The following is a 17,869-nucleotide window of genomic DNA, read 5'->3' as shown; positions in this document are numbered from 1 at the left end:
TGTCTTGGGAGATTGTTGGCCAGCTAATCATTTCCCAACAAAGAATTCCCTCAGGCAGGAAGCAGCCAGATCATGAAGCTGCAAAGCCATTAAATGCAAATCAAGGTGGCCAATTGCAACTTTCACACTTGCATCCAACAGACAAGAGTTCTTTCTTCCACCTTGGACATTTCACAGATATATAAACCCCACTTTCTTAGTTTGCAACATACAACCTCTGAGGATGCCTGCCATAGATGCAGGCAAAATACCAGGAGAGAATGCTTCTGGAACATGGCCATACAGCCCAGAAAACTCTCAGCAATTCAAAGCATTATTATTATTATTATTATTATTATTATTATTATTATTATTTGAAACACAACAAGTTGAGTGCACAGCAGACTGGCTGTTGTATTGGATCACACGTTGGACACTTCCCAAGTGTCTAGGACTGTGTGATGTATCGGTGAATAATGCATCCATATCAGGAAATAATGCGTATAATAATAATAATAATTATTATTATTATTATTATTATTAATCTTGGTTTCTTGAAATAGTTGGGCTACCTGCTGGAAATGCTCCAAGTGGAGTTTTTAAATTGATCAGGGGTCTAAATACTCGAAAAGCACCAGAATGGGGGCCCCCCAATGAATCCCAACAAGACCACCTCCTAAGAAAACTCTATTGAATTCCTGAGGTCTCTATAAGCTGACAGGTAACTTAAGGGCACGTTTACACTTTCAGAAGACAGAAAAGGATCAACGTCCCCAGCTGCTGCAATTGATCTCCAGCTCTGATCTCCATCTTCCATCCCCAGAGAGAGAGACTTGGTTCCCCAGACAGCTTTCGCACCTGTTAATGATCTTGAGGGCACAATTAGCTGCTAATCAGCACATTCTCCCAAATTGTTTCCTTGAAGCTTAATTACATTATTCTTCCAGGAGCTCCTTCGCTGCCTATCTGGTTGCAGAATTTTCCTGGGAAAATTGGTTCTGCTCCCACTTTGTCTACCTGGGTTGCAAACATTTGTGCCATTTGTGCCCTGATAATAATCATTAAAGGGCCAACTGCTCCAGCAATGGCTGCTTTAATTATTCCCAGCAATGGCTGAGCAAAACAGAACAGTGTATGACCAACATCATGACTTAGATGAAGGACTAGAAGGCATGATCATCAAGTTTGCAGACTACACCAAATTGGGAGGGAGAGCCAATACTCCAGAGGACAGGAGCAGGATTCAAAACGATCTTGACATATTAGAGAGATGGGCCAAAACTAACAAAATGAAGTTCAACAGGGACAAATGCAAGATACTCCACTTAGGCAGGAAAAACGAAATGCAAAGATACAGAATGGGGGACAATGCCTGGCTCGAGAGCAGTACATGTGAAAAAGATCTTGGAGTCCTCGTGGACAACAAGTTAAACATGAGCCAACAATGTGATGTGGCGGCAAAAAAAAACAACCAATGGGATTTTGGCATGCATCAAGAGGAGCATAGTGTCTAGGTCTAGGGAAGTCATGCTCCCCCTCTATTCCGCTTTGGTTAGACCACACCTGGAATATTGTGTCCAATTCTGAGCACCACAATTCGAGAGAGATATTGACAAGCTGGAATGTGTCCAGAGGAGGGCGGCTAAAATGATCAAGGGTCTGGAGAACAAGCCCTATGAGGAGTGGCTTAAGGAGCTGGGCATGTTTAGCCTGAAGAAGAGAAGGCTGAGAGGAGATATGATAGCCATGTATAAATATGTGAGAGGAAGCCACAGGGAGGAGGGAGCAAGCTTGTTTTCTGCTTCCCTGGAGACTAGGACGTGAAACAATGGCTTCAAACTACAAGAGAGGAGATTCCATCTGAACACGAGGAAGAACTTCCTGACTGTGAGAGCCGTTCAGCAGTGGAACTCTCTGCCCCGGAGTGTGGTGGAGGCTCCTTCTTTGGAAGCTTTTAAACAGAGGCTGGATAGCCACCTGTCAGGGGTGCTTTTGTGTTTAAAATGATCTTTATTGATTTTAGTTAAAAATATACAGTATCTGATCGGTATTAGAGGGGGGGGGGGGTAAGAGGTGGGGAAAGAGGGGGGGATAATAGTATAGAGGGGGTAGAGTGGGGGGGGGATGCTTTGGGTACTTGCATGGAGTTAGGGATGTGACAGGTGTAGAAAAGGAAATTAGGGAAATCACTGTGGGGAAAGGATGGTGTGTGGTAAGTATGTGTCTGACGTTGACTTCCCGGTATCTTCTGGAGGTTCTTCCTCTTCCTTCGTACCTTCTTTCTTTTGTACTACTCCTCTCTCTCCTCTCTTCTGCTCTCCCCCTTTTGTTTTGTTTACCACTTTTTTTATGTGATTATTCTCATATTTTTTTCTTCTATCAAGTATGTTGTTACTTGTTTCCAATTGGTTTCTATTGATGGAGTGCCCCTTTTTTTTGAGAGAATATAAGTTAATTTGTCCATGTTTCTTATATCCAGGATCTTTGTAAGCCATTCTTCTTCTCCTGGTGGTTCTTTTTCTTTCCAATGTTTAGCGTAAATTATTCTGGCTGCGGTTGTTAAGAGAAATAGGATTTTGTCCTTGTTCTTCTCCATTTTTATGTCGTGAATCCCTAGCAGAAATGTTTCCGGTCTTAGGGGTATATTTATCTTTAAGATTTTTTGTAATGATTTTTGTATACTTCTCCAATAAATTGTTGCTTTTGGGCAAGTCCACCATAGGTGGTAATACGTCCCTTCATGTTTTCTGCATTTCCAGCATTTTGTGTTCGTAGATTTGTTGAATTTCCCTATCTTGTGTGGGGTTATATACCACCTATATGCTATCTTAAACCAGTTTTCTTTAAGTTCCATGGCTTTTGTGTATTTTAATTTCTTATTCCATATCTCTTCCCATTGTTCTTTCCTTATCTCTCTTCCTAGATTCTCTTTCCACTTTTTCATGTATATTCTCTCCTTTTCTATATCTCCTTCTTCTTCTAGCAGTTTTTTGTATAACTTTGAGATTAGCTTGTTTTCGGTTTGCATTATCTTGTCCCAGAAATTTGTACCTTCTTCAAATCCTTTTTCTTTGTCTAATTTAAAGTGTTCTTTAATTTGCTCATACTGGTACCATGATATTCTATTATTGATATTTTTTAGTTCTTGTTGGGTTTTAATCTTGAATTCTCCATCTTCCTTTTTTATTATGTCTTTATACTTGGGCCAATCATTCCATCCTAATATTCTTCTTTGGGAGGCTTCAAGTGGTGATAGCCATAACGGAGTTTTTTTGAATAGTTTATCTTTGTGTTTATTCCATACTTTAATTAGTGATGATCGCACAAAGTGGTTGTTGAAGTGTTTTTCTTTTCTTGCTTTGTCATATCCTAGGTAGGCATGCCATCCTGATCTTAATCCTTCTCCTTCTACATTTAGTATCTTCTCCTTCTCCAGCTTTGCCCAATCTCTTATCCAGATTAATGCGCAGGAGTCGTGATACAGCTTGATGTTTGGGGTTGCTAGGCCGCCTTTATTTTTCCTTTCTGTCATGATTCTGTAATTTATTCTTGGTTTTTTCTTCTGCCAGATAAAATTCATCACATCTTTTTTCCAATTGTCTAGTAGTTTTGGGGATCTAATTATTGGTAAATTTTGAAATAAAAACACTAATTTTGGCAATATCGACATTTTCACCGCTGCTATCCTTCCGAGTAGGGATAATTTCATATATCTCCATTTTTCCATATCCTTTTTTATTTTTTTCCATTTCTCTATGTAATTGTTTTCTAATAACTGTAGATTTTTTGCAGTAAGTGTAATACCTAAGTACTTTATTTTTTGTGTGATTTGGATGTTCCAGTCTCTTCCTATTATTTCCTGCTCCTTCTTTGGGATATTTTTGGTTATCGCTTTGGTTTTTTCTAGGTTTATCTTGAATCCTGAAACTTGACCGTAGTCGCTGATGGTTTTTAGCCATTTTCCTAAGTTTTGTTTTGGTTCTTCTATTATTCCAATTATATCGTCAGCAAATGCCCTTGCCTTGTAATTGCGACCTTGGATGCGTGCTCCTCTGATTTCCTTATCGTCCCTTATTCTATCCAATAGTATTTCTAGTGTTAAAATGAAAATTAACGGTGATATTGGGCAGCCTTGTCTCGTTCCTTTCTGGATGTGAATTGTCTCTGTTTGTTTGCCATTTATTATAATTTTCGCTTCCTGATTGTCGTAGATAGCCCCGATTATATTTTCGAAATAGTGACCCATGTCCATCTCTCTTATTAAGATTTTTATGAAATCCCAATTGACATTGTCGAAGGCTTTTTCAGCATCCAACGCTAGGAACATTACCTTCTTTTGTATGTTGTTTCCATAATATTCTATTAGATTTATAATGGTTCTGACATTATCTGTTTGTGACCTTTTGGGCAGAAACCCGGCTTGTTCTTCTTTAATCCTTTTGCTCATTATTTTTTTCAACCTTTCCACTATAATGTTTCCTAGTAATTTGTAATCTAGATTTAACAATGAAATGGGCCTGTAATTCTTCATGTTTTCTGGGTTTGTATTTTCTTTATGAATTAAGGTTATCAGCGCTTGTCTCCATGTTTGGGGCATTTCTTTTTTCTCTCTAATTTCATTCATTACTCTCTTTAAGAAGGGGGTTAATTCATTTTGGAATGTTCTATAGTAGATGGCCGTTAGGCCATCTGGTCCTGGTGCTTTGTCTCTTTTTAATTCATTTATTGCCTTTCTAATTTCTTTTTCGGAGATTTCCCTATTCAGTTCTTCTCTTTCTTCCTCTGTTATATGTGTTATATTTCTCTCTCCCAGGTATTTGTAGATTGCATTCTTATCTATTTCTTCTTTTTTGTACAAATTTTGGTAGAATTCTTCGAATTGTTTCTTTATCTGGTTTCCTTGTGTGTATGTCTTTTCCCCTTCCTTTAGTCTCGTTATAAAGTTTGTCTCCCTTCTTTTCTTTAATTTGTTTGATAGCCATCTCCCCGGTTTGTTTGAGTTTTCAAAATAGTCTTGTCTTATAAATTTTAATTGTTTCGCCCTCTCTTCTTGTTCCAGAAATTCCCTCTGTTTCTGTAGTCTCTTCAGGTTCTTGATCGCTTCTCTATCTTTGGGATTTGTCTTTAAATTGGTCTCCTCTTGTGTAATTTCCTTCAGTATTTCTTTCTCTTTTTGTTTTTTAATTTTGTTTTTTGTTACTTTTTGTTTTATGAAATTGCCCCTCATCACGGCTTTGCTAGCCTCCCATAATATAAATGGGTGAATCTCCTTGGTGTCATTTATTTCAAAATATTCTTTTAGGAGTTTCCTATTTTTTTCCACATCTTCTTCATTTCTCAATAAATTGTCGTCCAATTTCCATCTTCTGTCTTTTCCCTCCAATTTTATTTTCATTTCTATCGGGCAATGGTCTGACTCCATTCTTGGTAGGATATTTACTTCCTCTATGTCTGTAGATAACGATTTTGACACCCAGGCCATGTCTATTCTAGACCACGTTCCATGTCTGGCCGAATAGTAAGTGTAATCCCTCTTTCCTTCGTTTCTCCTTCTCCAAATATCTTCTAGACTCATTTCTGTCATTATGTTTATTATAGATTTTGGCAATGTTCCTCCTCTATTCCTTTTCTCTTTTCTTCCATTGTGTTCCCCGTTACTTCTATCTTGTTGTGCATCCATTACGCCATTGAAATCTCCGATGACAATTAGGTGGTCGTATTCCTGATCGCTTATGTGGGCTCTTAGCTTCTCTGCAAATTTTGTTTTGGAATCATTGGGAGCATATATATTACACAGTAAGATTTTTTTGTCTTTTATTGTTATTATTACCCCTACAAACCTTCCATCCTCATCTTTAAATACTTGATTTGATGGTATATCTTTGTTTATATATATAACCACCCCTCTCTTTTTTTCGTGCGCTGATGAGTAGTATGCCTTCCCTAGATTTTTATTGTTTAGGTGTGCTGTATGTTTGTGTGTCACATGGGTTTCTTGGAGCGCGATCACATGATACCGGTTTTTCCTTATTCTGTTAAATACTTTATTTCTTTTATTTTTACAGTTAAAACCATTGATATTATTTGAGTAAACTTTTATAAAATCCAGTTTTTGTTGTGTGTTTTAGGGTAAGGTGTGCTCCTTTTCCTTAGTTTCTTTCTTCTTCTTCTGCCTTCTCTTCCTGTTCTTCTTCTTCTGCTTCTTCTCCTCTTTCTTCCTCACCTTCGTCTTCTGCCACTTCTTCCACTTTGTCTAGGTTTGTTAGATCTATCGCTCTTTCTAAGTCCATTTTGTAATTCCTCTTATCTAGTTCTTCTTTCTCCGGCGACTCCGTACGTGCTCTTTTCCTTTCTTTCTCTCCCTTTCTTTTGTAATCCATATTTCCTTCTCTCTCTTTTGTGATCCTTTTTAGAAAATCCTTTGCTGTATCTTCATTTGTAATCCAGTGCTTCTGTTCCTGATACGTAGCCATTAGGCCTTCTCCTCTTTCCCATCGGAAGCGTATTTTCTGTCTTTTGAGTTCTTCCACAAGTGGTGTGTACTTCTTCCTTCTGCTTAGTACAGCCCCCGGTATTTCTTTCAGTATTATAACCTTCTTACCTTTGTAGAGGACTTGTCTTTTGCTGCTTGTCTTTAATATCTCATCCCTTTGGGTCTTTTTAACAAAGTGAACTAACACGTCTCTCGCTGTTCTGTTCCTTCTCGCGAAGTTGGTGTTAATTCTGTATATTCTGTCAGTCTGTTCTTCAATTTCTTGTTCTGTTTTTTCCATTAGTTCTCCTAGAATCTCTTTTACCTTTTCCCTGACATTCTCCCCTTGTTCTTCCTGTATATTCCTTAGTCTCAGTTGAAATTCCATCTCTTTTACTTCTGTGTGTAATAGTTTTTCTTCTAATCTGTCTTTTTCCAGATGCAATATCTTTATCTTTCTTTCTAAACTTTCTTGTGTCTTTTGCATTTCCTTCTTTTCTATTTTCAGGCTTTTAATTTCGCTTTGAAGCAGCACTATTTCTGTTTTCATTCCTTTCATTTCTTCTTTTATTTCCTTCAGGCTTTGTGATTGGCTCTGGGTTGTTTTCTTATGTTCCTCTTGGTTCTCCTTCACTGTTTGGATCTCTTTGATAATCTCCTTTAGCATTTCTCTCACACTTGGTTCTTCTGAGACTGAGCCTTTTCTTGTTGTCCCTTTGTTTTCTTTTGCTTCTTTTATCTCTTTTATTTTCGGAGTCAGGGTCGCCATTTCTTTTATCCTTTCCTTTCTATCCTTTTATGTAGTCAGGGTAGATCCTCCTCGAGACTTCTTCTGGCAGATCTGCGGGTGATTAATATTTCACTTTATTTTAGTATTGTCAGCTTGGGGTTTCCACCCCTATGGAAGAGAGTTGTTTAGAGACTGATGTGTATTTTCTTGTATGGAGTTGCAGTTCCCTCTTTTCCTCCTCCTTTGTTATTTTTATTTGCTTGTGTTCTTGAATGTTATTATCTTTTTGTTTATTTATCTGTTTGTTTTGTTGGAATTGTTATTTTTATTATTTTTATTATTATTCCCTCCGTTTGTAGAGTTAGATTATATATTATTTATTTTGGTATTGTTGTTATTTATTTTTCTTTGTCCTGCTGTGCTCCAGTTTGTTTTTCTCTGTATGTCACCTATATATTTTTTATTTTATATATATATGTGTATAGAAATATATTCTTTAATTTAGTATTTGTTTGTGTATATTATTATTATTATTGTTTTATTTTTATTATTCTTTTTTTTAAAATTATTATTATTTTTTATTCATTTATTTATTATTTATTATTTATTAATTTATTATTTATTATTTTCAGCTCAGTTTTCTACTACCTGCTTCTTCGTTTTCACTCTCCTCTTTTCTTCTTTCTCCGTTGCCTCTTCTACTGCTTCTCCTTCTCCTCTTCTTCCTCCTCTCCTCGTTCTTTTCCAGTCTCTGGGTGTCCTTCCCTTATCCTTTATTGAGATCCCTTCGGTTTTCTTATTTACTTCCTGGGTCTTTCTGTTTCTTCCTTGTTACGTCCTTTTTCTCCTCTCGTTCTTTTTCTCGCGATCTTCTGCGGGATTTGCCCTTTTCTCGCGTTGCGATTTCCTTCTCGCGTCCTTTCGCGAGGTTGGGCTATTCTCGCGTTATTTCCCGTGAGATCGTCTTTCTCCAGGATGCTTCCGCTTCCTGTTCCTTCTTGCCTCCTCGCCGCGTGTTCCGGGCCCCGCCTCTTCTCTCCTTGCCGTCTCCTCCCTCTTCTCTCTCTTTCTCTCTCCTCGCTCCGCCCGCCCTCGTCTGCCTGCTCGCCGAAGACACAACAATGGTGGTTTCTAAGGTCTCCAAGGTCAGTCCCTCGGGTTCCCAGTTCTTTGACCTTGTCTTTGATTAACCCTTTAGGTTCTTTTTTTCTCCGTCCTATTTAGGTTGTTTCTTTTTTACATTTATTTCTGCTTGGATTCTTCCTTTCTTTCGTTATTTTAACTCTCTAACTCAGTAGAGTTTCCGTAAGAGCTTCAGTAAGAGCTTTTGGTAGTTGATGGTTAATAATTAGTTACTTTAATTAATTGTCCCTTTGGGCTTTATGCTCCAGTTTTACCCTCTTGTTTGTCTTCCTTACTCCCTGTTCAAAATGCCTGAGTAGTTTGACTCGGCGTTTTCGTTATTGAAGCTGTCTGATTTGGCTCTAAATTTACTCTTAATGTGGAGGGAGCTTTCTTCTGCCTCCTTTCGATACCTTGTTTACTTACATTTCGATCTTCTTCTTTCTTCTATTTTCTGTTGTTTTAAAAAAAAAAAGTGCGCTGGTCGGGAATTAGCAGAGGTTGATTCCCCCTGATGGCTCATCCACAGCCCGCCGTACCTGGGTGGACGTTGCCGGGCCCTTTGGGAGCCTCCTCTTGAGGAGAAGACCCTCTTAGGGCCGTCGGCCGTACCACCTGTGGTTTCGCTGTTCCCCCGCTTCAGTCCACAAAGGGAAAGGGAGCTTTTGCTCTACCCAGCTGTTTGGATTGAGCCGGCGCCCTGCGGAGCTCTACAGCGCCCGTCTTCCCTCCATGATGCGCACCCGGAAGTCCCCACCTGTCAGGGGTGCTTTGAATGCAATATTCCTGCTTCTTGGCAGAGGGTTGCATTGGATGGCCCATGAGGTCTCTTCCAACTCTATGATGTTGGCGTTAGCAGAGTATCGCGGAAGCTCAGAATAATGGGCTCTGGAGTCTCCGGTAAAAGCAGGTTTTCAGCTTTACTTAAGCAGTGGACAGACGTGAAGAACACAAACTGAAAGAGATATGAACTAATACAAACTGCAGCTGGAAGGAAGTTTATCTCTGGCACTCCCTAATCTTTCACAGAGCAAGAACTCAGGGTCACATTCTCACAGCTTGTTACTTTGCTGTTTAACCCTTCTTTGTCAAAATACATCCTGGCAATACAATTCTATTACAATCACAATCCTATCACATAAAATTACATTTAAATACACATAATGTATGAATTACACACTGACATATGATTCTCTGATTTTCCTAGCTTTTTAAAAATTTGTCATTCAATTTTAATTCTTGGTTTTTGGTAAAGTAAAATTGCTAATAGACTCCAAATAACGTTTTTGTTAAAGCATCATGGGGGGGGGGGGGGTCTTCATTTCCAAGGTATCATCACAGCCCTTATTCAGAAACCTTCTTGTTCATCTATTGGCTTCTTCCTTATCAGCCATCATTTTCCCAACTGAAACACTGAAGGACACAGATTGCAAATTAGTTTTAATTAGCCCACGGCACCTGCCTTCGGACCGTGCCAAGAAGCGGAATAATCCATCCATATGTTGCTGAGGTCACTGAAAGAGAAAACAAGGAATTCTATTTTGCAGAGTCTTTCAAGAGCGGTGTGTTCCGTATGGCATAATATGATTAATAATTTCATGCTAATATTAAGCCAGACGTGGTTACACTTACTTTATGAAACAGCTCCCTTTTTGCTTCCCCTCCTCACCGGGGCTTATCAATATGGAAATTAGGTTTGTCTTCCCTGACGTCTGCTCCCAAAGCGGGGCCTAAATGAATTTGATTAATAGGATTTGCTCTCCACTGCAACGTGTCGAAGGCTGCACCTGCCTTGATAAGGGAACCACGTCGTGTGGGTCAGAGAGGAGCCGGCCTCTGTACACTGCCTCATTGGGAACAAACCAGGAGAGACGGATGTTTTTCTTCCCATGCTGGTTAAGCAGTGAATCTGCTTTGGGGCTTAGTCCGAACTTTAAAGTGGCTTTCCAATGTTTTGTACCTATTTCTTGGATTTGTGTGCCTTCCAGTCATTTCCAATGTATGGTGACCCTAAAGCAAGCATGGGCAACCTTCGGCCCTCCAGATGTTTTGGACTTCAACTCCCACAATTCCTAACAACTAGTAGGCTGTTAGGAATTGTGGGAGTTGAAGTCCAGAACACCTGGAGGGCCGAAGGTTGCCCATGCCTGTCCTTAAGCAACGCTATCATGGGGCTGTGAGTATGTGACGTATTCAGGGCCACACAGTGGGTTTCTATGGCCTAGAAGGGATTCAAATGGTGACAGCCGACAAGGAGATCTGGCGTGGGCTGGTCCATGAGGTCATGAAGAGTCAGAAGCGACTGAATGAATGAACAACAACAACAAAATGGTATTTCATTGTCCATTTGGATAAATCTTCCTCCAGCAGCTCATGAAGCAAGAGCACACTTCAAACTGTCTCTCTCTGCTTCTCTCTTCTTCTCTCTGTGCACCTGCATAGCTCAAGCCTGAACAAAACTGTAACAGTATCCAAAAGTCCCAGGCTCAGCCATCACTCCGGGTATTGCTTAAATCAGCTTCATGCATCTTATTTAGCAGTTGACACACACACTCACTGATTCCTTTCATGCTCCAATATATTTATGGTGGAATCACCCCAAAGGAGGGTTGTTTTTGTTTTTTATGGTCACGGTTTGTGCTTAGTTTCTCATCATTTCGTTTGAATTTTATATGTATGTGTTTCCTTTGGTTGTATGTCTGAATAAGAAAAACACTTCGTTGATCCTCCAAAAGCTGTTGCTGGAGACCCAACTTCACCATTTTTCATGGGCGCCTCTTTAAGGCAAACTACACTTTTGTGCACAACTTGTTAAATGTTTTCCCTGCGTCTTTATGTGTTTTCTTAAGGGCAAATTGAAGCCATAAATAATGCACATGTGAGGGCAGAGCTTTAATAAGTTACTGCATATGTTTTCCTGGACTCTTCATATGGCCCATGAGGGCAGTTCCTTTTTGACAAGTTACTGCCCTGACCGAAGCACCAGACCTTTGGGAAAGAGTAAACGTTTCTTTAATGCAACTGTGCTAACTTCATTCTTCTTTTTTTTAAGCGAATGATGCTCTCGGTCAGAAATGTGCCTTCCTCAGGTGTGGACTGCAAGAGGCCCAAGGGAAATATTCATAAGGTCAACAGGTCTTGAGAAATCTCCGAGGGCTAATGTGTAGAGCCCAATGAACATATTCCTTGAGCCACTTGCGAGCTATTATTTGCTTCAACAGACCACTTGCAGCCATTAGTAGGGCTAGCTACTTCATTAGGAAAGGCAGAGTGGATGCCATAAGCAGCAGATTTGAGAGGATCAACAGAGGCCAAGAAATGATTAGTGTGCTACTTTATTGTTATTCCATTTTTCCAAATGTCTCCTTTGAGATTGTCTGAGGTTATAGGCATTTAGGAATAGTTTACCATCACTTCATCTGTAAAATGCAGAAAGTCGTATATTTACCTTGAAAACAAATTAATTACGTCAGCACCAAACTCAGAATTATCCATAGCACAGCCCTACCAATTTCTATGTACAGTTGTGTAAACAAAGCTAAGAGGAAGAGAAACAACTTATATTAAATGTGGTACTGAAGGAGAATTCTGTAGGTGCTGTAGATGGCTAAAAAGTGAACTGGTTTTGTTTAACTCTATTTTAATATTGGGATTATGACATGTGCCTTTCATCTCAAGAACAGAGAAGCATCCCGAGCTCTGAAGATCACCTGGGAAGGAATCCCACTGGAGCATTGCAGCGCACCCAAATACCTGGGAGTCACTTTGGACCGTGCTCTGACCTACAAGAAGCACTGCCTGAACATTGAGCAAAAAGTGGGTGCTAGAAACAATATCATACGAAAGCTGACTGGCACAACCTGGGGATCACAACCAGATACAGTGAAGACATCTGCCCTTGTGCTGCGCTACTCTGCTGCTGAGTATGCATGCCCAGTGTGGAACACATCTCACCACACTAAAACAGTGGATGTGGCTCTTAATGAGACATGCTGCATTGTCATGGGGTGTCTGCTCCCTACACCACTGGAGAAATTACACTGCTTAGCCGGTATTGCACCACCTGACATCCGCCGGGAAGTAGCAGCCAATAGTGAAAGGGCCAAGGCAGAAGCATCTCCAGCTCATCCCCTGTTTGGGTAACAGCCAGCACGTCAACGACTTAAATCTAGAAATAGTTTTCTAAGATCTACAGAGACACTCGCGGGAATACCTCAGCAAGTGAGAGTCCAAAAGTGGCAGGCTCAAACCCAGAACCTCAACCGATGGCTGATACCAAATGAGAGACTCCCCCCTGGGCACACAGAGGACTGGGCAACTTGGAAGGCGCTTAACAGACTGCGCTCTGGCACCACGAGATGCAGAGCCAACCTTCAGAAATGGGGCCACTAAGTGGAATCCACGACATGCGAGTGTGGAGAGGAGCAAACCACTGACCACCTGCTGCAATGCAACCTGAGCCCTGCCACCTGCACAATGGAGGACCTTCTTGCAGCAACACCAGAAGCACTCCAAGTGGCCAGATACTGGTCAAAGGACATTTAATCAACTACCAAACTCACAAATTTTGTATTTTGTCTGTTTGCTTTGTTCTGTTAGAAATGTAATATAATTTGACTGGTTGTCCTGACACGACAAATAAATAAATATTGGTATGTTGTGGTTTTTAAATTGTACTTTTTTAATATTGTGAGCCACTTCAATTGGGATGAAAGCAGGAGGAGGAGGAGGAGACTAGTAAATGGGTCCTGAAGCAAATCAAGCCTGATCTCTCCCCAAAAACTAAGATGGCTAAATTGAGGTTGTCATACTTTGGCCATATCATGATACACTAGAAAAAGGAATAATGCAGTAGGAAAAGATCATATTACAAGTACTGTTGTAGTAGAGCCTGTAAGTAATGTTGCAAGCAGTAGTATGGGTACCAGAAGGGGGGAAAGAGTTACTTGTGAGCAGGAGTTTGATGAGGAACAACAGAGGAAAAGGATCCGGAATATATTTATGGCACCTACAGATGAGGACTCATTTGAGGGGTTCTCTGGGGATGAAGGGTCAATGAGTGAAGGAGAGGAGGGAGATACAATGGATGGGAATAGGGGAACAAAGAGGGTTACTCGGGAGCAGGAATCAGATGAGGAGTGACAAAGGAAGAGGATCTGGAATATACTTACAGCACCTACAGAAGAGGAATCATTTGAAGGTTTCTCTGGGGATGATGGGTCACAGAGTGGGCAAACGGGGATGACACTGGATTGGACTAAGGTAAAGGAAGTGCAAGCTGTTTGTGCAGAGCCAACATCTAGTGATACATTTATTGGATTTTCTGGAAGTGAAGACTGGCAATTGGGGGATCCAACTGAGTCTTGGGGGAATCATAGAATCATAGAATCAAAGAGTTGGAAGAGACCTCATGGGCCATCCAGTCCAACCCCATTCTGCCAAGAAGCAGGAACATCGCATTCAAATAACCCCCAACAGATGGCCATCCAGCCTCTGTTTAAAAGCTTCCAAAGAAGGAGCCTCCACCACACCCTGGGGCAGAGAGTTCCACTGCTGAACGGCTCTCACAGTCAGGAAGTTCTTCCTCATGTTCAGATGGAATCTCCTCTCTTGTAGTTTGAAGCCATTGTTCCATTGCGTCCTAGTCTCCAGGGAAGCAGAAAACAAGCTTGCTCCCTCCTCCCTGTGGCTTCCTCTCACATATTTATACATGGCTATCATATCCTCTCTCAGCCTTCTCTTCTTCAGGCTAAACATGCCCAGCTCCTTAAGCCGTTCCTCATAGGGCTTGTTCTCCATACCTTTTATCATTTTAGTCGCTCTCCTCTGGACATATTCCAGCTTGTCAATATCTCTCTTGAATTGTGGTGCCCAGAATTGGACACAATATTCCAGGTGTGGTCTAACCAAAGCGGAATAGAGGGGTAGCATTACTTCCTTAGATCTAGACACTATGCTCCTCTTGATGCAGGCCAAAATCCCATTGGCTTTTTTTGCCGCCACATCACATTGTTGGCTCATGTTTAACTTGTTGTCTACAAGGACTCCAAGATCTTTTTCACACGTACTGGTCTCAAGCCAGGCATTGTCCCCCATTCTGTATCTTTGCGTTTTGTTTTTCCTGCCAAAGTGGAGTATTTTGCATTTGTCACTGTTGAACTTCATTTTGTTAGTTTTGGCCCATCTCTCTAATCTGTCAAGATCGTTTTGAATCCTGCTCCTGTCCTCTGGAGTATTGGCTATCCCTCCCAATTTGGTGTCGTCTGCAAACTTGATGATCCTGCCTTCTAACCCTTCATCTAAGTCATTAATAAAGATGTTGAACAGGACCGGGCCCAGGACGGAACCCTGCGGCACTCCGCTCGTCACTTCTTTCCAGGATGAAGAGGAAGCATTGGGGAGAACCACCCTCTGTGTTCGTCCATTTAACCAATTACAGATCCACCTCACCGTAGTTTTGCCTAGCCCACATTGGACTCGTTTCCTTGCCAGAAGGTCATGGGGGACCTTGTCGAAGGCCTTACTGAAATCCAGGTACGCCAGTCTTGACAGGAGATGGAGAAGATGGAGGGATGGGCATGGGACTTCACGTGAAGACTTGGGAGCAGCTGCAAGGAATAATCATGGGGCGGTGGTCAGCTCATCTTCTGATGAGGATGATGTGTAATAAAAGTGGGCTCTGAAATGGGGAATCCTTGCAGAAGGCAAGGTGTTGGTATACGTTCGTGCATTGGGTACTGTCTGGACTTGTCGCTGCCTGTTCCGTGTTCTGCATTGGGTTTGGGATCTACAGGTTGCTGCTCCTGTTCGTGTGTGCTTTCGACTCAGCTTGGATTCTCGTGAGTGTGGTTTTCCCCCTTCCTTACCCTTACACACTGTCTTTATATCCCAGGATCTGATCCCAGATTATCAGTTTATCCCAGATTATATGGTAATGGAGAATCATATAATCCAGTTCAAAGCGATAACCTGAGATCAGATCCTGGAATATAAGGACAGTGTGTAAGGGTCCTAATTCTGCCAAGCCTCCAAGATCTGATGAGATTTGGTGCCTTTAGGGCATTTGGGCATTTCCACGCAACCATATAACTCAGAAAATCAAGTCGGATAATTCACAACATCTGCTTTGAACTGGATTATCTGAGTCCACACTGCCATATAATCCAGTTCAATGTGGATTTTATACAGCTGTGTGGAAGAGGACTAACTCATAGTAACCCAAGACAAATGTTTACTGCACTAGCAAAATAGGATTTCAGCCTAATGTAGCTCTGACTTCAAAGAGTATTTTTAAAGAGAAACAAAAACAAAGGAAACTTGGGATGAGACGATTCAAAAACCAGGAGAACAAAAAACTGGAAACAGATGGAAAAGTCAGGAAGGAAGTGCAAGGATTAGACATGCACATGTAGAACACGCCAGCCCACATCACAGGCAGACTCCCACAAATGAACTGAAGTGAAACATCATTATGAAGCGCACTACAGAGACCTTCGAAATACTCAGAAGGAATATGCGGCAGCATTTGGAAGGGAAGCCAACAAGAAATGGATAGAAACCAGTGGTTGTTGGTTGCTTCTATAGCAAGTAGGATGATGACACCACTCTGGTTTTTAGTCCGAACTTTAAAGGTAGATCTAAAGTTTCACACATAACCTCTCTCTTTTGCATTTTTGATAACTTCTGTGAATCTGAAGCTCAGAGCTCCTTTAAAATTCAAACTCTTGTGAGATACAGGCCCTCTCTATTCCAAAAAGATAGGCTCACTTTTAGGTAGTAATGCCGTATTTCAGCAAAACAGGAACTCGTACTCTATCCTGATTCCTGTCAGAACTGGCAGAGAGATATAATATTCATCATATATTTGTAAGTTGTACAAATCAATACTTTTCCCATATAGGTCACACCTTTTGCGGTCTTCTCCTTCATTGGTCAGGTAATCAAAACATTGCCCCATTTCCACTCTCTTAACTTTCATTTGAGGAAGACCTTTGGTAGTTCATTCTTCTCGAAACAAAAGCCATCAATCAACCCAAACAAGACATGCCTGAATTCCTGGCTAATGAGGTTCTACTGTGCCACACTAAGCAATTAATTTTCCAACAAGCAGTTTTCCCATATGCTCCCATTCCCTATTGTACATGTTAATATTAAAGCATGTACTGTATATAAAGCTGTACTTTATTTACTTACTTAGGCAATCCATTGTTGTCAGAGTAGGATAGTCTTCCAGGATCAATGTATTGGCGGTGTGTCCGTAGGTGACTGTGGAGCCCTATTCTTGACCTGCATCTTCTCCTACAGTGAGGGAATTTCCAGGTGGAAGGCGGTCCCGGTCAGGGTTGGCTTGGCACGCCTTCCGCTTGGCACATTTCTCTCTTTCGCCCTCCATTCATGCCTCTTCAAATTCTACAGCACTGCTGGTCACAGCTGAGCTCCAGCTGAAGCGCTCAAGGGCCAGGGCTTCCCAGTTCTCAGTGTCTATGCCACAGTTTTTAAGGTTGGCTTTGAGCCCATCTTTAAATCTCTTTTCTTGTCCTCCAACATTCCATTTTCCGTTCTTGAATTCAGAATAGAGCAACTACTTTGGGAGACGGTGGTCGGGCATCCGGACAACGTGGCCGGTCCAGCGGAGTTGATGGCGGAGAACCATCACTTCAATGCTGGTGGTCTTTGTTTCTTCCAGCACACTGACATTTGTCCACCTGTCTTCCCCAGAGATTTGCAGGATTTTCTGGAGGCAGTGCTGATGGAATCGCTCTAGGAGTTGCATGTGATGTATTTAGATAGTCCACGTTTTGCAGGCATATAGCAGAATTGGGAGGACAATAGCTTAATTAACAGGCACTTTGGTCTCCCTACGGATGTCCCAGTCCTCAACCACTCTCTGCTTCATTAGGAAAAAAGCTGCACTCGCAGAGCTCAGGCGGTGTTGCATTTCAGTGTCAATGTTGACTTTTGGGGAGAGGTGGCTGCCAAGGGAGCAGAAATGGTCAACATTTTCTAATGTACAAAATTTTCTAATTTTTTAATGTGAATATTAAAGCATGTATGGTATGTATAGCTGTAGCTGAATGCTGTATATATGACAATACAGTAAAATACCAAAAGCCAAGATACTGAATAGGGCACACCTGGCTCAACAGCAGTAAGTGTGGAAAAGATCTTGGAGTCCTTGTGGACAAAAAAATAAACATGAACCAACAATTGGCAAAAAAAAAAAAGCCAATGGGATTTTGGCCTCCATAAATAGGAGTCTAGTGCCTAGATCCAGGGATGTCATGCTACCCATGCTCTATTCTGCCTTGGTCAGACCACATCTGGAATCACACTGTGTCTAATTCTGGGCACTGAAATTCAAGGGAGATGTTGACAAGCTGGAATGTGTCCAGAGGAGGGCGACTCTAAGGATCGAGGGTCTGGAGAACAAGCCCTATGAGGAGCGGCTTCAAGAGCTGGGCATGTTTAGCCTGAAGAAGAGAAGGCTGAGAGGAGACATGATGAGTGCCATGGATCAAAATGTGAGGGGAAGTCATAGGGAGGAGGGAGCAGGCTTGTTTTCTGCT

This window comes from Anolis sagrei, chromosome 1, assembly GCF_037176765.1.
Source record: "Anolis sagrei isolate rAnoSag1 chromosome 1, rAnoSag1.mat, whole genome shotgun sequence".
In the NCBI taxonomy this organism is placed as follows: Eukaryota; Metazoa; Chordata; class Lepidosauria; order Squamata; family Dactyloidae; genus Anolis; species Anolis sagrei.
Note: the sequence above shows the minus strand (reverse complement) of the source record.